This window comes from Mchenga conophoros, linkage group LG11, assembly GCF_057382185.1.
Source record: "Mchenga conophoros isolate Kocher_MC1m ecotype Shallow Benthic linkage group LG11, M_conophoros_male_GT1.1, whole genome shotgun sequence".
In the NCBI taxonomy this organism is placed as follows: Eukaryota; Metazoa; Chordata; class Actinopteri; order Cichliformes; family Cichlidae; genus Mchenga; species Mchenga conophoros.
In genome coordinates, this window is record NC_140536.1 from 31,877,547 (window position 1) to 31,897,792 (window position 20,246).

The 20,246-nt window shown below is 41.1% G+C and overlaps 1 protein-coding gene across 4 annotated transcripts in view; it reads left to right on the forward strand.

Annotated features, from left to right (window-relative positions):
* Positions 1-20,246, forward strand: part of sema6cb (semaphorin 6Cb) — a 153,400-nt gene that overhangs the window by 47,578 nt on the left and 85,576 nt on the right. For all 4 annotated transcript variants that reach the window (XM_085292517.1, XM_085292519.1, XM_085292520.1 and 1 more), the window contains one exon: positions 18,391-18,572. The gene's annotated coding sequence lies outside the window, so the exon portion shown is untranslated. The remainder of the gene's footprint in view (positions 1-18,390; positions 18,573-20,246) is intronic.

Below are 20,246 nucleotides of genomic sequence, written 5' to 3' on the forward strand. Positions count from 1 at the left end.
GATTGTTAACGTAAGTGTACTACTTTTATAGTCGCAATTTCTGCTTGATTCAAAGCATCTCGGACATGTTGACATCTTGTTGTGATTTATAAGTAGCGTGTGGGGCTCAGATTTGTCTTAAGCGTTGAAGCTCAATGAGCACTGTTTATCCTGTGCATGCTTTGAAAAGTGATGCGAAACCCAAACTGACGAAATGTCCAAAAGTTTTTATTGATGGAATTAATTTTGCTCAAGATACTTTCATGTCACGCCCTGTTTTTAATTTTCCATAGACTGCTGCACTTGCATGTGTTTAGCTTAGATTAGAGGTTTGCTATTGTGTGGCAGGAAATGTCTTGAATTCAAGGTCTGCATCACAGCAAAGAAGAATGTCTATTGCATAGTGTTTTGACCTTGAGCCCTTTCTTGTTCTAATTACTGGTTTTGCTGTGTTCTTTAGACTTCTGTGATTCGACTTAAGCATTTCCCCGTGACATAAGATTTTGATGCAACTAGGAAGATGGTGAAGTTGTAGTTGGATTCGCAACCTGTAGGTGTCATAGGAAAAATCAAGTGCTTTCACATTGTTGGATGTCATCTCAGTCTGATATTCAGTGCCTTTATTTTATTTTTTTTAAACTTGGGATTCAATTTACTCTTATGGTGTAACAACCATAAATAATGAGCATAAACTGATTTAAATCAAAGCGCTTTTAGTCATGGTGAGTAAATGTAAACGGCTTAAAGGTGTGTTTGTTATGTTTTGGGGTATAATTAATCATGATTGTGCTCTTGACTCCAATCTCTTTGTGGGTGCTTTGCATTATTGTGCTTTTAATTTACTGTGTGAGAATTTTGACTTGGGGCGCTTTCAGAGTGAGACGCGACAACAGCAGCAGCTGCCATTTATTCTGCACGGCTCTCACCAGATTACACAGTGGCCTGCTCTGCATCCAGCAGCAACATTTTTGACATGGTCAAACTCGAGCAGCAGCAACAGAAGAAAACTGCTCATTCACGGTTCTCTACCCCCACAATGCCCTCTCTCTGTTCTCTGGTCAGAAATGACATGCGGGTAAAATAGCATGGTGGCAACATGCTTCTGATACTTGGACCTTTTTTCACACCGACATTCTGACTTGTCATAATAGGTAAAGCAAGGCTGCATAATGGTGACTGCATCCATTCAGCAGCAGTCAGGCTTCTGAACATGCTGCTTGGCTGCCATCGCTTACTGGGACACTTCTTATGCTGAGCACAGTCTACACAATATTTTTGTTTATGTATATGATGGCCAACATTTCAGATTAGATGATTAGAGCCATAAAAGCTTGTTTCTTGGTTTTTTTTTTTTTTTTTCAGTCAAGCTTGCTGGCTTTCACGACATGCATGATGTCAGTGGAAAGGAGAGTCGAGCTAGAGAGCTAAGCTGTGTGTGTGTGTGTGTGTGTGTGTGTGCGTGTGCGTGTATTCTGCTTCACAGTTCCACCTACCTAAACTGGATAATGAAGCAGTCATGGAAGATTTTTTTTGGGAGAATAAAAAAAGTGACATGCAAGTCATTGTGCAGGGACATTATAATGTACCCCAGATATGAGAGATGTGAGAGAAAACAATCAACTGACATGCACGTTAACCATTTCCAACAAGACCCTATGTTGTGTGTGTTGGACCATAACTGGGCTGTTATTGTGCAGTCTGAACTTGGTAAGTATTAATTCCACCTGCGTTTCCTCCCCCTGTGGAAATTGTGATGTAAGAATTCTGCAAATCCACAGTTTGAAAGGATATAGGCATCATTACTTAATCGTAATTGGATCATGAATGAACTCTTATTCTAATACACTGTTTTTCCAGTTCACGGTTTACCTGAAATATCTTTAAACATGAAAGCTTTCAACACGCTGGCATTTGTAACAGTTCAGGACAGTTAAATGCCAAAAGTAACATGGCGTCACCTCAAGACTGGTCTAGTCTTGAGGATGTTTGTACCTCAGTTTTAGTCAATAGTGGAAAAAGTTCTGGCAGTGAATCCAGCTTAAAAGAAATTATTCTTAGTCACGCAAAGTATGCTGCAGTTGTGCGTCATAAGGATGCATTTTAGGGTGGCTTTACCCTATTAGAATTGGTAAAACATTCTATACTCTTAGGACAGCTTTTACTGATGGCCTGTCACGATGCAGGTAGTGCTAGGAGGTGATACAAACATTAAAGTGACAGTATTGTTCTCCTGCTATCTTTGTGCACCCACCAACAACTCCCTGGCCATCTCATCTCTCCTCCTCTTTTAGAATCAGACACAGGGATTCATGGCAGCAGTGTGTGACCTGGGACCTGTTTGGGTCTGCAATGCATTAAGATGAATACAGCCATCCCACTGTCAGATGATAAATGGCGGGCTGCAGGGAAGGCTCTTCACTATGTAAAAGAGGTGCTTGCAGACATGGCACTTTCATCAATCAGAATGGGAACCGCTGTAATGTTGTTACACCACAGAAAAGATGTACAGTCTGTTTCCGTGCAGCACACAAATGAATCCTCTTTGTCTGTTTGGATAATGCTTTTCACCCTCTGCGTTGCAGGGGACGTGATTTGGGTGCAGTGATGAGATATTTAGGTGCATAAAGTCCTTGTTTTGAGCTTCATTTAAACATAATCCCACTGTGTAATCAGCTGTCCTTACACAGGTGTAACGTCGCCTTATCTGCGCTACAATTTTTCCGTTTCGCTCAGACGGCAGCATCAAGGTCTCAATTAAAGTGACACCTGGTATCTCACATTCACACTTCCTCGCGAAACCCCAGCAGAGCTCCCTGACAGTGAGCCTGGAGCTGCTTAGTTAACACTTCAGAAACCCTGGAGATGATTTTGGGAAAGGTGCAGTGGAGTGACGGTGTGTTGTCTCTAAGGCTACGTTCACACTGCAGGCAAAAGCGCATCAAATTTGACTTTTCTGACCGTATGCGACCCATATCTGATGATGGTATGACAGTTTGCACAGCACAAATCCGATATTTTCAAATCCGATCTGGGTCACTTTCGAATGTGGTACTGAATCCGATACATATCCGATGTTTTAGAAAGCGACTGCTGTTTGAATGATCATGTCGCATTAAATCTGTCTTTTACGTCACTTACACAAGACAGACGCCAATTATCAGCTCAGGAGAAGCGCCCGAGAAGACATCGCGAACGCTTCCTGGCCATCCGGTGTAGATGTCAGTGAAACTGTTGGGAAGACAACGTTGGAGAAACGTGAACATTTTATTTGTACTGTATAATCTGCAGATTCTGACAGAAATCTGCGACTATCCTTGGAAGCACCGCTCCTCTAAAACAGCAATAAGGATCATTATTAGGTTACATTATTATGTAAATAACAAAATAGCTTAAAGCAAAAATTGGGAAACGTAAAGTCAGAAGTCTTTATATTAAGGGCCAGCAGTCAAACAATACGGTTTGCTCTGGGTCTAAACAGAGCGCGTTGTGTGTGACGTCTTCTTTTGCGCATGCGGGCCGCTTTGAGGGTTCACGTTAGAGCGCGTTTGCTGTCGCATTTTATTTGTAGTGTGAACAAGCAGACAAAACAAAATCGGATTTGATCAAAAAATCGGAATTGAGCATTAAGACCTGCAGTGCGAACGTAGCCTTAGATAAGAACAGCAGACGGGTTTATGTGGGACACGCAAGGGTGAATAGTGCAGTCCCAGGTCACTGGTAAAGAAAGCAAAAGGTAAAGGAATTTTTGAGGGGTTATTTTTATCTTTTATTTCTTGTCTTTTTCTTTCTTGTTTTCTGTTGTGATAAAGGATCCAGTGTGAATTGGGATTTGGTTGTGGAAATATTATGATTAGTCTTTAATGTCTCTGTGTTTGCGGAGCTCATTTAAGTGCCTCGGCTCAATAAAATGTGTATGTTTTTCTTTAAATTGCTTGCTAAATCTCTAATATCAGTACCCACACATATATCATTTTCACCATTTCTCAGTTCTACTCTCTCTGGTATTCTGCCTCTTCTACAAGCAGCACTTTCTTATAGCTCAGAGGATCTAATCATTCTCCTGGCTTTTGTTTTTTGTACGCTGCTAATCTCCTCCCCGAACCTACTGTATCTCTACCTCCCTTTTCTCACGTCTCTTCCATCATGTTGCTACCCTCTCATTCTCTCTGCATGTAGCCGTTGAGTCGTAGCAGTTCTTGTGGCAGGAGGTGTGGTGTAACCCCGGCTGTTTTGGCAGATAAGCCTCAGCCTGCCCACCTGCTTCCCCGCTGCTTGTCAGCCAAATAGGACTTGCACTGTCACTGACATTCATTCGGCGGCAGGAGGTTGCCTCCTCGATGGATCCGCCACAGCCGCCTCACCGCCTCTAATTTTCATGCATGAGAAGGCTGAAGAGCATTCGACTCTCCTTGAAACAAACAGCAAAAGTCTCAAAAGAATTAAACCAGTGAGTGTTAAAATTGCTCCCTGTTTCAGTTTGAGATGGATTTTACGTTTATTTTCACTCAACCTTTATCTTACCTGTGGAGATCAGAGTATTGCTTTTTTATTCTGGCTATATAATCGCAACACAGTGTACAGAGAAAAAGCTGCATTGCCAAAAATCTAAATTCTAACAGATTTTGTTGATCAGTCTGTTATTTTTTTATGATATATTTTTTTTAAACAAGCCTTCCAAACTTGACAGTTTCCCATTAGTCTGTATTTAGACTCCAAGTCTACAAACATGATCAACAACAAGAGGAAATAAAGGAGAAAGTTCAGTGCCAGTATACCAGCTCTAAAAGAACATTTGGGACTGGCTATTTTAAAAATATCTGTGAGGATGAAGTCTGTCATTTTAGATTTGGGGAGTTTTACTCCATTTTAGGGCTTGATCAAAATCGGGGAGCAACACATAAAAATCAAATAAAAAAAAAAATGTTTTGTTTTTTTTAAAAAATTTTTTGTTTTTTTTCCCCCCTTCAGGAGAGACTGGTTTGACTTGTTTCTCTTGTATGCTTTTATTCATACTGCCCTTCCTTAAGGGCATCGTCCTAATTGAAGATTTTAAAGCCAATAGGTTATGCCTGTGAAACTGGATGACAGCAGCTTGGGCAAGACTGAGAACCATCAAGTATAATGTTGTGAATACAGACTGCGAAACCATATGCCTCTCAGGCACTCGTGTGAACACGGGCCTTTAGTGCTGTAATTCCCTTTAATTGATTTGTTACTGCACTAATGGTGGTTATAATATTGAGTTGTCTTCTTTGATGATACAATCATCGCTGCTGTCAGAGAGGCACTCCTCCTTCGCTCAGGCACCAAACGCACTTCCTGAACTATGTACGCAGCTATTGAAGCCAGTTGTACATTTGTGGATTTGTAGCACTGAGGCGGCAGAGCAGTGGGAGCTATAGCTCTGTGTCTTGAGCCAAAGGAGTGATTGCCTGGTGAATAGTTGTATGGTAAAGGTCAATAAACAGTGGCTAGGTTATTGTGCGGCAGATTGAAAAGGAAATTATATTGCGGTGAAGACGGGGAGGTGTGCGTTTGCATGTACTGTTTTTATGTGTGAAATTGTGTGTAGAGGTGCAGCCCTGTGCTCTTTTCTTTCCGTCGTGAGTTTCTCTTGGCAGTGAGTCTTCCAGCTGACCTGTCAGTGTTATTCAGCCTACAGGGCTGTGAAATGACCCACCACAGGGCTCACCTGGGGCACTGCAACCTCTTTTAGCTTTTCCCTTCACACTGTTGCTCCCTAACTATGTTTTATTCCTTTTCCTCCCTGTGTTCTCACTGCTTTATATTCACTCGCCACACCTCATTCACTCTCTTTTCACTCTTTCACACAGACAGAATTGCTGTACTTTCTCTCTATTCTCCAGAGACTTAATGTTTCCTGTTTGGATCCTGCTTGCAAGGCTTCAATAAGAATCGCTTAATGAAGTAAGAGGGGCGATGCAGACCCCTATTTTTTTTTTTTTTTTTTTTTTTTTCTCATAGACTACTGAAAATGTTCCAGGAATAGGAACAACCTATCTCAACAGCTCGTCTTGCTTTCTGTGGTTTTTGGCTGTGTCTGATGCTCTTCTATTATGTACAAGACGAGAATGCCAAGTTTTTTCTTTTCCATTTTTGTTTTGTCTTCTCTTCTGCTGCAGTAAATTTATCCCCTTATCCTCACAATACTCAAAACACACCCTGCTCTACCTGCAACTTTGAAGCTTCAGGTGTTTTATTGTGTGAGGTTGATTTGGGGAGCAAATCCATGTTGTTCTGGTCCAACATGCCGGAGCACTGTACTTTTGCTCTGATGGTGAAGAGATGGATGATTGAAAGAGATTAATCGTCATGGAGCAGACATCAGTCAAGCTGACAAATGGCAGCCGCAAACTTGGAAAGCCATTAGCGGACCAAGGCGGGAGTGAAGCCCAGCCAAGCCCTGCTGATTTCCATGAGTCTCCCTTCTAAAGCACAGGCCCGTGCCAGGCCGCAACACAGTGGTGGGTGTGAGCACCACCTCAGGTCCCTTCTGGCCTTTGCTGCTACCAACCAGTATGTTGACATAGGGTTGATTCTCAGCCATTAACGAACAAACGCTCCAAAGAAACATGAAGGAGTTAGTCCATCATTTCACTTACCTGTCATGACTCAGGCAAAGAACTCACGTGAGTTGAAAATAAGGGCGTTGACTGGCGTTATGTCTTACTGCTTAGGGTTTACAGTGTCAGCATTAATGTTGTGATTCAAACGGATTCAGATTCAGACAATTTGAACAAAATAAAATAAGATGATGTTCCAAACTGATATTGAACATTTTTTGCTGAATGTGTCAGTTTGGAATGGTTTCGATTTTGATTTTCACTGCACATATTATGCAAAACAACTTTTTTTGAGCCTCTCGTACAAAACCAGGTGAGAGGTTAGCTGTTCTGCTTTGACTGCACTCCACAGAGAAGAAAATGTGTGGTAGACATCAGCGAGTGCTGTGTTTTCTTTTTTCTTTTTGTTTTAGCAGCTGCTTTTGTAAAGGAAATAGCTTTTTTGTTCAAACAGAAATAAAGAGTCACTTGGGAGGGAGGGCAGATGAGGGGTGGGGAATGGGCTCGTATAAACACTGTGCCAGAACTGTTCTTCTGCAATTAATGTAAACTGACACCGAATCTACTAAAGAGTGTTCAGAGTCGTATTTTGCAAGTTGTTTTAAAAAAATGCATCAGAGTGAAGCAAAAAAAAAAAAAGCAAAAGTGGATTGATGCAGCATTAAAAAATAATTTACCCTATATTAGCAAAGCATTAGGGCCAGAAATCTCTCTTGAGTTACTATAAGAAATGGCAATGTGGATGCAAAATAGACAAGAACAATGAAAGTCTCTGGCAGTGAAGTATCTGATGCTCTAGTTGAAGGGAATACCTTATCTTGCAGACAATATTCTGGAATGTATCAGTGTTCTGTTAAATGGCGTACAGGTGGGGAGAGAATGTCACTCTGCAGGAAATGCCATGAAGCACTTACAGAGGTAGCATGAGGAATGTGGTCAAACTGTTGCTCAGACCAGCCATCCAGTTGTTGATGGGGGGAAGATGCACTTTAAACTGAAAACAGCAAGAAGCCCCCTCACATGGATAAACATTTGGACTAAATTTATTTTGTAATTTATTCTGTGACGTCACACAACTTTGGAACACTGCAAAAGGGCATCGAGTAAGTAATTTTCAGCTTTTTATTCGTCTTGTCTAAAACACTTTGGCTACAGACAAGTCAGTCGTTAGTCTGACCTCAAGTCAAAGTCTCTTTAGAATGGGATTGATTACAAGTTGAAACACTGTAACCGCTCGATGGACAGACCTCAAAATAACTTGCAAGGACGTATAAACGCTAACATAATAAATGATATTTGATTGTTTTTCATGCAGGCTGCTCATTTAAAATAATCTGTGTATGAAACTTGTGATTGATACTGGGTATACAGCATGTAATTATTACTTTTTTCTTTCCCAGAAGAAAGATGACAACTATGAAGGAGTTGAGCTGATATCTTTGTCTGTTGCTTGGAAATACTGGAACTGTGTCATGTTGCTCATGCAAACATGACCGTGTGATCGACACGACCGTCATGCCGATCACGCAAACATTAATGTTCGTGTGATTGACATGGCACAGTGCCACCATTTTTGATTCCTACACCTTCTTTTCTGTTGAAACCAAAAAATTTTTTTTTTTTGTATTTCTTTATCTTTTTTCCCTGCAGTCTCATGCTGATCATGCAAACGATTGCAGATTTGTGCAAAAAATGGTGGCACTGTGTCACGTTGATCACACAAACATTAGTAGACCTACATCTACTAACCTGTTACGTGATCAACGTGACACAGTGCCAACTTTTCAGATATAGATTTGCCATTGTTTGAGTGATCAATGTGACACTGACATTTGTAGAAAAGAAAAAACAAACAGATAAGAACTGCAACAGAGATAAAGGTAAGGCGTGTTGGCATTCCAACAGAAAAGAAGCTCTAGTTGAGCTGCGGTAGGAGTAAGGTATATGCACAAAGTGTCCTCCAGCTGTGACCGATACTGCAGCCACGTTTCTTAGCCTGTGATTCAGCAGATAATATGATCACACAGAGTGCAAACATAAAATCGTATTAAGTTTATTAGAAGCATGTTTTTAGCGTGTGGCTCTCAAAGAGCTTTGTTGAAATCACTGAGATGGCACTATATTTCGTAAACAAATATGTGACTCTATGCTTGCACAAAACAGAATTGGAATGATGATAAAACACTGGGAAGTGGGGACAGAACTAAAAAGGGAATTGGATGATATAGAAAACGGGAAAAGAAGGAAAAACAAATGGACTTTGATCTTAAGGCTATAGGTTGGAGTCTGTGACGAAGCATCCCAGTTGAACGCTCATACTAAGACAATTTTAAGGAAGTGGACTTAAAAACTCACTTTTGTTTTTCAGTAAATGGATTCAATGAGTCATTTAGGCCAAATACAGGACAATCAATGTGTATACTTGGTGCCTTCAACAATAAAACAAATCTTTAACTTCAGTTTTTACAAGCTTGTCACACTGAGATTGTGTGTGAACCTTACCTTTTACCTTTGTTACTCTGACATGCTCCCTTTTTGTAGGATTTTAGTTTTAGTCTTTAGTCTTATAAGCTGTTGCATTTGTTATCTCTCCAGGAAACTGCAGACTAGTTATAATATTGTCAGTCTGTGGGTGCCTGTTGGAAGGATTTTGAAACAATATAAAATTTAATTTACTATCGGAATACCTTGTTTGCTTTAGAGCTCCAAACACCTGGAAACTGGCAAACGTGAGCTTAAGATTGTCGGAGGGGAACCGGATGGCGTTGACAAGGCAACGGGAGCTCATTATCTCGTCGTCTATGCTGGTCCACGGTGCGCCATTGATGGGTGCCAGAGGAGAGTTTCGAGCAGACAGATGGGGTTGAACTCTGCATTTCACGCAAAAGACGAGTGAGCTGGGATAACAGCGTCCACAGAAATGACATGTCGGTGTTGTAATCCTGGATTACCTGTCTGCCTTGCTCTACTTCACTGTTCGTGTTGCACGTTCCACATTAGACAAGATGACAAACAGTGGCTAAGCCTGAGCTGCTGTGAGACTATTTGATATGTATTGTCAAGATACAACATGTATGCATTTAAATTCAGCTATCTAACACTCCTTACCCACACGTATTCTACTGACCATTTTTTGAAATGATGTCTGAAAAGGACAGGTAAGCCTGAAGCAGTTAAAGAAGAGGGGAAGGCGGAGATGCATCTGGACCCATTTGAAATTACTGCTTGTCTGATTTCTTTTTTCTTACTTTTCTGTTGGAAGTGAACATACAGCACTCAACTTGCAGCAGGTGGTTTACGTCATATCTTCCAGGAGTGAGCTATTTAAGTTCTAAAAGATTAAGTGTTGGACTATGGCTAAAGCTTGCAGCATAAATCCTGGTGCACAATACACCAGCTTCCTGAGCAAGAGACCTTCTGAACAATAAAAATTTGTTTTTGGTCAGGTAGACCAAAAAAAGCGACTGAAAGTCACGAATATGAAACCACATAGTGAGCATGAATTATTTACTACAATTTAAGAGATTTTAAGTTAACAAAGACGGTCAAATAACGGTAGTTTTATGTGGCATGTTCAAGATATTTTTATTCCTTTTTTTGGATATTTTCAGGCGTTCTTTTGAATTTTCACTGAGCTGAGAAATCGGTGCACACACCAACCAGGCTGACAGCTTTGGCTTCTGTTTTTGAGTTCTGGTGCATCTTCCATTCCAGCAATGGTTATGACAGCTGAAGCATCTAATTGGCATGGAGCTGTGGTCATAAAAGTTTTCCTTTATTCAGACTAAAAACAAGAAGTTTTGTGTCTCGAGCCTATTTGTTAGCATAATTATGTAGCTATGATGCGTATTACAGGAATTAGTTTTGCGTAAGGTCTGTAGGGAAACACCGGAATTGAGACAGTTTTCTGACTAATTATGTTCATGCTCACAGAGTTTTACCTTTGTGGGTACAGATTGTGGAGGACTCTGGTCATGTCACAGCCACAGGAGCCTGCAAAGCAAAACCTCTAACAAGTAACCCATGCCTTTGTTCAATTCCCATCCACAGTATTTTATTTCTAGAGTGTAACAACTTCTATTCTGAGAGTTTGAGAGCTGTTTACACTTCTGTCTCTCAGCAGCGAGGCTTTCTTTGCAGGATGTGTTCTGCTGCCAGTGTTTACCAAGGGATGCGCCTTGTTTGCAAGAAATGAGTGGGAGAAAGAGATTTAGTGTTTTTCCTGTTCTCGATTTGCATGATTTTGGTTGGAAGCACTGTGGCAGCCGGCAGAATCTTAGACACATTTAGTTGGCACAAATAATCACAGCTCTTAGTGCAGGCAGAGACTTGACATCTTGGATTCCTTCAATCCTTTCAATAAAGCTTTTTCATCATGTATATTATATCCAAACCCCTAAGATGAGGAGTAGCTGTCCTTAGGGGCGAAAGAACAAAGATGCATGAAAACAATCGTGATTATTAAAAGCTCTAATTGAATGTAACAAGTACATTTTATGCAAATATTGACCTGTAATGAACTTGACATCTTCTTTCAGTCGCTTCCTTTGGGGGTCATAACAGCGAATTATTTGCTGCCATCTTACCTTGTTCCTGGCATCCTGCTCGTTCACACAAGCCCTCTGCTGAATGGCCCTATGCAGCTTAGTTGCTTATTTTTATTCCTTTTTTTTTATTTTAAAAACTACATATAACAAGAACCTCTTTTTGTGTGTAATCCTGTTGAATTTATGCTTCTTTGAGTTTTAATAAATCACTGGAGCTGACAGTATAGCGATGTCACAGCTGGTACTGAGTCAGGCAGTTGCATTACTGTAGGTTAAAGGCTTTTAAAAAAGGGGAAAGGAAACCACACACATACAATCTGAGTTTTGTTTTGTTCCATTTTATATGTATTGTCTGAATTCTGGGGGGGGTTTGGACTTTTTTTTGAGTTCTTTATAATGATCTGTGTGACATTTGCACGATCCATAAGTGCTCGTATCAGACTTGGGCATAAGAGCATCAAAGGAACATTTGCCTGTTGTTCCTTCACAGTTGTTTAAAGCAGTGGGCAGTAAATTTAAAAAAACAAAAGAATAAATCAAAAATGCTCAAAAGGAAACATTGGTCTTTTTTTGTGAATAAAGGATTAGGACGGTGTAATTAGAAGGTTCAGAGTTCAGTAGGGTGGAGAAGCAAATCGATTGCATTTGAAAGTAAAAGAGTAGTCAACTATTGTCTTTTAGATGGGAAGAAAACTTTGAGAAAACGGAAAGGATCAATGTTTTCTCTCTGTCAACATATACGGCTATATGGTGACTCATCTCATGTTATTGCTATTTCTTTGTCAGCTCACATGATATTTACTTTTGCGATTTTTCCCATTTAGTTGTCAAAGTTAATGAAAGGATGGAGAGATAAAGCAAATATAACACATCAACAAAGCAGAGCACAAACTCATACTGTTGTGTGCACTGTACAGCCAATAACACGGAGTTTCACTAAGGCAAATCAGATATGAATAGACATTCATACTTCCGAACTGATGCCTCACTTGCTGTGGGAGGGAGACAATTGATGTAATTGTGAAGAGGAATGGTGACAAGATGTAAAAACAAAGGCACTCTGTCACAAACACACACAGAGACAGTTTTGTGTATATTAAAGCTCAGAGAAATGTATTTGTGCCTGCAGAGGAAAGTATTTGTATTCTTGTTTGCATAAAAATGAGTTGAGGCATTTATAGTAGGGGCAACTGAAGAAAAAGCGCCTTTCAATATAATATGCTCTTTAATAAAGACACAGGTTGGCAGATTGGGAGTGTCAGTGCATGTGGCATACAGCCTCTTCAAGTGATTTATGAGCACACCGCTAGGCTATTACATTATGGGCCCGAGTCCTATTCAGTGAGGGTGATAAGAGCAGCCCACCTCTGTTGAAACACTACAGGTACAAGCGTTTTGTTTTAGTGGAATATCACTATTTTTTGATAAAGGAATTAAGTATGAGGAGAATCTAATCATGTTGTCTCTGCTGCAGCTGTATCTCATCCATTAAGTTAGAGTTTGTGCTTTTGTCCTTCAGAGTTTGCAGAGCATGTTCGAGGGAAGATTGCTTGGAATTGTTTGCATCTTCATTGAATTTCAAATTGAAGATCTCTTTTTAGTGTGTAAACAATGTCATGCATCAGTTATACTTGCATGGAGAAGAAAAAAAGGCAAAAAGCACATTTTCTAACCTGTAGAGGACTGGTTTCATTTACTCTGGAGAAATGTCTTTAACTCATAAGAACAGTGAGGGAAAACATGCAAGTCTGCAGTTTCTTGCCGCTCTGTGTGGCTTCGGATTTGGCCCCGCATTCGCAGAGGGAGAAAGGTGAGAGGCCAGCACGGCGAGGTCAGAGTTGACGCCGCAGTCGAAAGGCCAGTTGTCAACCTCCGGCGGAGAGAAAAACAACGGGGCATCAGCTAGAGTGGTTTGGAAAAAGGACGAGTCAGGGTCGCTTTCAATTAGCACAGCATGCTGTCATAGCAGTGAGCCACCGAGGCAGCGAGAAGGAGGTGAGAGGTAGCTTTGGGCTTATGGAAAGAAGAAAAAGGAAAGCAGCTACAAACCAAGATTGACAGAACTAAACATGGAAAGACATGCACTGAGGCAGTTGTTTTAAAGAATGGATAAGAAAGAGCTTCCTCTATGGCTTGTGGTGTTACAGGTTCCTAACCCAGAGGCCTGACGGTAACAGTCTGTAACCTTTGCTTGCTCAAACCCTGTGTGGCTTCAGTTTTTCCTTTTTCTTTTTTTTGTCCCGCTCCAAACAAAAAAGTGCATCCTGGCAGCGATGGCACAGTAAAGTTGGTAAATAACATGTCAAGAGTTCTGAAGGTGGCTTAAGTTCAAAAGACTAATCATGACAGTTTCTGCATTGTGCATGAATTTGTTCGTTGTATTGTCCTTTGGGATGATGTGTCAACAGATTTCAGTTATGGTAGTCTAACAAAGCTCCGTCTTTAGACATTTGTTGCTCTAGCAGTGGAGTCAAGCATAAATGAACTTTGTCAGATACGAGGAAGTGTCTCAGAACTGCCTCCCAGCAGGATGGAGGAGTGGAATAATTAATAGGTCTAATATTCCACTTCATCCTGACAGCTTCTCGAGAACTCATGTGTGACAAGAAAGCGTAAAGACCCGTCTCGCTGTCAAACAGGCTGATAAAGATGAGTCTTTTTATGATTCATGACATGAGATAAGAAGCACAAAAAAGCAAGCCCTGTGTTGGCGAAGTGCATCACTGGCAGTCCAGCTCTGATGTCGATGGCATTATGTCAGATTTGTGAGATGGATATGGACGACTGCACTGTGGTGCAGGCTTTCCTTGTAATTTTGCAGTTGGGCCAAATGCATGTTTTCGACAGGCTTCTAGAGAATAAATCATTTTTTTTTCTTGTCATTTTTTTTTTCTTTAAAATCAAAAGTGGCACAGTTATTGCACTGAACGTAGCAATGCATGCTGGGACTGTTCTTCCATGAGCTTTGTGAAAACCAGCAGAGCACGATATGGCTCTCCATGGTCTGTTGGTGTAGAGGCAAGCCGAAACAAATAATACAGCTCCCTATTTGGAAGGCATTATTCCCACAGAAGTGTGAGGCTATTTATGTTGAGTGTGGGCGTGTATAATGAGTGTGGCCATACCAATGTGCCAATTAGTCTCATACATGCATGCCTGCTTTGCCACTTGTTGGGAATTAAGATGTGATTTTGACAGAAATAACTGCAGCTGTGATGTCGATCGTGGGCTTGGATTATGTGAATTTTTTTAAGCCTGATGCCTGCTTTAATGAAAGATGGTTTTCCAATAAATTTTAATATTTGGATTAAAGTGCTTCAGAAAGACTGTGTGACTGTGTGAGACAGTCGGACGCTGTTAATTGAAAGCAAGGATAATTATTATTATTAAGAATAACATCTCCCACAGTCTGCCAGATAGGTCCTGATCAATTTTACAATAAATACGCCTTCAAACAAAAATGCATCACATTCATCTTGTGGAGGTTACACTGTGACACTGAATATCACGAAACTGAGTTTTACTTTGAGTCCAAAATGTGAGCAAAACCAATTTCAGCCCAAAGTGACTTGGGGCAGAAATTAGTGTTGTGAATTTAACTGAATGCTGTGCGGAAGAAAAGATGGCGGTAAATATATTTGCCTAATCATTTAGTGACTTTACCACTCACACTACACAATGTGTGTAACACAACTCAAGGCTTTGATGTGAGTTTTATTAGTTTTATCTCTAAAGGACAGTTAGGAGATTAAGTGTAACTTAATCTCTCCAAACCTCTGTGCCTGTTGGCAAATGGCAGTTTTCTGCAACACTAGCATTACCCTCATTACATGAAAACTGGATAGAAGTTGGCCTTATCATGTTGTGTTTTCCAGATGGCAATAGCTAACAAGACAACAAACGTGGGAATAATAGGAAGGGAATAGCCTCGAATCAAAGCAACAAATAGTACTGCTGTCGACCTCAGTTAGTACTACGAGCACTGCAGGTGAGTTGTTCCTTTGGCATGGACAGGTGCGTTTAAGAGAGAGGCCTGCAGAGAACCGAGCAATTTATTAGACATTTTTAAACCAATCGGTGGGTTGGCTCTTGATTGATCTCTTGTTTATTGCACAGACTCGGGGTATTCTTTCCTTAATTTAATACGGAACTGAGAGGAGAAGCCTGATTTGTAATCTGCAGAGCCACTTTTCCTCACACTGTATGTATATTTTTCAGCCATGCTGGCTCCAATACCATCACACTTGTCAGGACTCTGGTCTATTACTTTCTCCTCCTTTTCTAAAAGACAGCAATTAATCTAATTAGTAATCAATCAGCCTTTAGGCCTCCCGCCTCCTCTGTGCTAATGGAGGATATGACAGGCCTGGACCTTGCATTATTAATACCACCATTCCTGTACCCCTAGACCCCCCCCGAACGTCCACTGCCAGGGGGCCATTGATCACTACCATAACCAAGCGAGCACTGCAGGGAAGTTTTCCAGCGTAGTGGGATTGTAGACGGGAATGTGGTGTGTCGTGGTGTGTTGCTGTGAAATCCGTTCAGTGGGATTTAGCATAATTTTGGTAACGGAAAGATTTTGCCAACTTTGCTCACGGGAGACTGACTAGATGCGAAACTTCTAAAAATGAAATATTTGCTTGCTGGTGCATTGAGTCTGTGGAGAAGCTCATGGTGCACATTTGAAGGAGAAGAGGGATTGTATGAGTGGTGTTAATGGGAATGTTGTGCTCTGAAAAGCTCATTTGGTAAATGGGGCTCACCTCAAAACTATTATGGCAGGATACGGGGGCCTCTCTGCGGGACTATTTCTAGAAAATGAGATTAGAAATTATAAAACGCTGCTAATGCCGGGGCACAGTGATCGCAGTGTGGCAATAAAGCAATCACTGCAACATTATCCTTCATCTCCCATGCGCTATATGAGCACCCAGTCTAATAGACCCAGCAGCTGAAGTGATGGAGCCTGGTAGCAGCCCCACCAGCTGATCTCATTCACTCTAATCAATACTGGAACCTACTCTGCCTAGACTGGGTGGGAAAACAGCTGCGCAGAACAACAAAACTTCACCCTGTGTCCTCTTTAACTGAATCTGCTGATCCTAATTTATCTAACCTGTGTGCCAGTGGCTGTTAATCATGCTGTCGTCCAGACTACAGGTTGTTTTTGAGAACGACAAGTTGAGGCTTGTGTGACATGGATGTTTTTGAGAATATCCCTTTTGTTTGAGATGAAGCCCTACCCTTAAAATCATTAGTCAGTTTAAAGCTGAAATGACAACTTTATTATTATTATTAGTAGTAGTACTGTATAAATGGGGTAAATGTAGGCTTTGTGGTTGGACAAAACAAGTAATTTTAACATAATTTGTATTAGTTTCAGCTTTATTTGAAATAAAGTTGCACATTAAACAAAAAAATTAAGCAGGTGATGAGTGATTAAAGGTGTTTTGGATAACAAACACCTTATTTTAAACATATTTCTTTCATTCGTCACCCTTCTGCATGCACAGTATGTGTTGGGGGAAAATAATCATTATTATTGTTGCCTAATATTTTTGATGGAGATGATTTTTGACAAAAAAGACAGCTGCAGCCTGTCCGCAACATGACTGATGGGTGGGAGGCTGGAAAGGAGTGGTCAGAGGTTCTTTTTGTTCTTTTTAAAGCTGACATCATTCTTTACTTCACCAGGCCACTTCCCATGACTAAATCAGAGTGTGATTTGGCGTAGTGGCCATAACATTTAAACTAACCAGCCATGTGTTTAGAGTATAACACGGCCTCCTGCCTTTACACCACACAGGTTAAGTCACCACAAACCAGCGTGCCAAAGCTGTCACACCACTCTGCTTAATTTGCGGATGGCTGGGGTTGTTAAGTATTTACAAGCCTTCAGTGGCTTTATGAATCTATGATGGGAGTGAGCGTTGGTGTTGAGCTCACAGCAGCTGCAGTCGGCTGCCTCATTCAGGAGGGATTGGGAAAGCAATGCAGCTCATCTGCTGCGCTGTGTGAGTGAGTCAGTGGACAGGCTTTATCTGTGGCTAAGGATTTGGGGACTCACTCTGCGGTCACAACCTCTCCCCCCCCCCTTTTTTTTTTTTTTTTTTTACTCGAGCACCATGTGTATGTAGGTTTATATAGATTAAGAAGTCATTTTCTTAGGAGGTAAGCTCGGTTACGGGAATTCGTGCACTTTCCATTAGTCATCGCTGGTTATCTGAGATGACTTTTTGTGTGTGTGTGTGCGGAAAGCTGAATTTGGGATAATGGATTTACAAGGAAGTTCATCTGTCATGAATTCTCTTCAGTGCGATTGTGGTTTTGCTATGGGGAGGTTGGGTAAAGAATGACTGTGCAGTTGGAGAGATGAACTAACTACAGAGCAGCACTGGTTTAAACCCCCAGCTGTGTTGCATGAATGAGTCTCTTGAGAACAGAGAGGGGCTTCAAGCGAATGAAGAAAGTTTCAAAGTTCTGACAAGTCTAGATAGATGTGAAAAAGCTCCCAGCAAACATGACAAATAGTAAAGCTCCTAAATATCTGCTACAAAGTATGAAAAAAAACCAAACTTATTTGCGTGGTTAATGCTGGGGTAACAGGGTTATGCAGATCAGAAATAAAGTGCGGGTGTGTTAGGTTCAGCTCTATTTTTATACCATCGTTGCTCCGTTTTATTATTTTGCAGCTAATATTTGGAGGTGCATCAGTCCTGTTGTTCTACATAGTCTTACCTCCATATTGAATGTTACAAAACCAAGTTTTGGATGAAGTTCCCACACAGTTTACCATAAGCGTGGGCACGTTTAAAACCACAAGGTGCATTTGGTCCACATTTTGTGTATATATGCAGAGAGTGTGGGCAGAGGTTTGTGCATTCGTGCTGAATAATCATGAATTTGTCTTTTTGTTTATACATATTTGATATTGTTTGTTTTATTACACAGTGAATGCACACTCATAAATCATACAATTGAAAGAGGGAATGAAAATATAGGACTGGGAAAGAGCAATGTGGTCTATAAGCAACATGAAGCTGCTTGCCTATACCAGCACATCTGCTTCCGTTTCTGCTTGTGTTGGTTGTGATGTTATGACAGCAGAGGGACTGAGGAGTTTACACTGAGAGGACATAGAGCCCCTCTCTGTGGGATCTCTTTGGGTCAGTGGCCCCCATTTAAGGAACCCCAGAGGTTTTTCGGCAGTGTGTTTGCAGTGCAGCTGTCTTTATTCTGCTTTACATTCTCATTTTTTTTTCTCTGTTTGCTTTCAGAGGAAGTTCACTGAAGATTGAATGTTTTTTGAATGGAAGACCTCAAAGAGACTTTTAATCCTTGAAGACCCTGCAAACACCTTATCTTCATAACCCCTTCTGCACACGGCTGCCGAGGTCCTTTCCCGAGAGACGAAGGGGCAGCAGAGATTGGTGGATTGCTGGATGTGACAAACACCTTTGTAAGTTCAGTTTTAGCTTTCCCTTGATTTAAATTTTTCCCTTCATTTTGGGTTAAGGAATTCCCAATCTGTAATCAGGATAATATCTTAGGATATTTCCAGCATTGTACTTGAGTGAGGGCTCCTGGACACCTGATTTCACTCCTTTGCATTTTGCTGTGTTCAATATTTAAGATTTAATAAGCAATCAAACGGTTCATGACGTTTACCCAAAAGTACATTGATTGATTGAAAGTGGCAGCTTGATGGCACCATTAGAAACGACCAACTTCCATCAGATTGAATATAAGAATTTGATTTCCATGCTAAATTTTGAATTCAGCAGTGCAGGACAAAACAGAAGTTTGCTTTAGATGGCTTTATGATCTGTAGAGCATGCAGCATCGTCTGCCCTTAGACACGTCATTGAGAGAAGCCAAACATGTACCAGAAAAAATGGAGGTAATGGTTGCAGAAACGCAGGCGAGGATGTTTTAAGCATACAACACAAATACGTCAAATTAACCATGCCCAGGCTTTACACTGCGTTCCTCTGTGCATGCTGTAAACTCTTTCAGAAGCATAATTTCACACAATTTTGTGTATTGCTGATGAATGTGAGAAATGATGACATGTTTGTCTGCCACGAATTTGAGTGCATAAAGTTCATACCCTGTGAGGCTCACATTGGCCATAGTAATAAGAGAAAACCATTTGGCAGTTAAGAGCTTGATTGTATGACACAGTGCAGGTCATGATTTCATTTTGTGTTTTTCCAAAAGCAAAATGACTCGAGGGCTTTCAAGCAAAGCTCTGCCTCACAGAAACAGGTAGACAAATAAACGTGTAAAAATCGTTTGTAACTCGAACACATTGTTTTCCTGGGGTTGGCAGAGGCTTTGTCCCCACGAGCTGTTATTTACGATGATCTGACACTATGAATGCTCATGTTGGACTCTTGATCTCTTTATTCATACCACCTTTCAAAGCTCCACTGTTGTGTGATCCCTCTTTTGGCTGGCTCTGCATATGTGCAGCACAGGACCATTGTAGAGTGTTGTGCGTCAGTCAGAATGAATAGGAGCCCACCGCTCTTGCTTTGCGGTGTGCTGACAGCAGGGAAACAATACATGATAGCTTGGTTAGAAGGTTGAGTTTGTAGGAATTAGGTTGTTGGTGTTGAACCGGATCACTGGCATCACGGTGGCATAAGGGGCCCCGATGTGGACACCCATTTTCTGCCTGTCATTATTGATGACACAAAGACGTATCAAAAAGGGTGAAATGGGACAGAACAGCAGTCAGTGCGGGTGCAAAGGCGTGAAACATGATCAGACCACTCTGTTGAATAGTGGTATTATGGTGCCAAAAATGTGAGCGAGACAGAGAGAGAGAGATGGGGGCAGAAAGAGAGTGACTGGCATTGCTTTCATATCTTGTCACCTACTCACTCCACAGTGCTGGCACTGTGAAGCATAGTTTGATGCATAGTTTAGATGTATGAACATTTGTTCATGGCCCACATGGTTTTGCAAGAAAAACAAAAAGGGTCTTTGCACGCCAAACCATAGCAGCCGAAAGCTGCAGGCAAATCCTGCCCTCTGTCTTAATTTGTACAACTTTACAAGCAGGGCACTGAGCTAAATTTTCGAACCTGCATGATAGGAATGAAAATCACAGAGGGGTTAACATTTT